Raw genomic sequence first — 264 nt, 5'->3', positions numbered from 1 at the left:
GAGTACAGGGTCCCCCGTGAAGGAATTAGAGAAAGGACCAATGGAGCTGAGGGGTTTGCAGCCCCTTAAGAGGAACAACAATATAAACTAACTAGTACCCTCGGAGCTCCCAGGGTCTCAACCACGAACCAAGGACTGCACATGGAGGGGTCTGATTGTTCAGGCAGCATGTGTATCGTAGAGGATTGCAAAGTCTATCATCAATAGGAGAGGACCTCGGCCCTTTTAAGGTTCTGAGCCCCAGTGTAGGGGAATGCCAGGGCC

Source organism: Mastomys coucha, unplaced genomic scaffold (genome assembly GCF_008632895.1).
Source record: "Mastomys coucha isolate ucsf_1 unplaced genomic scaffold, UCSF_Mcou_1 pScaffold21, whole genome shotgun sequence".
In the NCBI taxonomy this organism is placed as follows: Eukaryota; Metazoa; Chordata; class Mammalia; order Rodentia; family Muridae; genus Mastomys; species Mastomys coucha.
The sequence above is the reverse complement of the archived record's forward strand: the minus strand, read 5'-3'. Positions refer to the sequence as shown.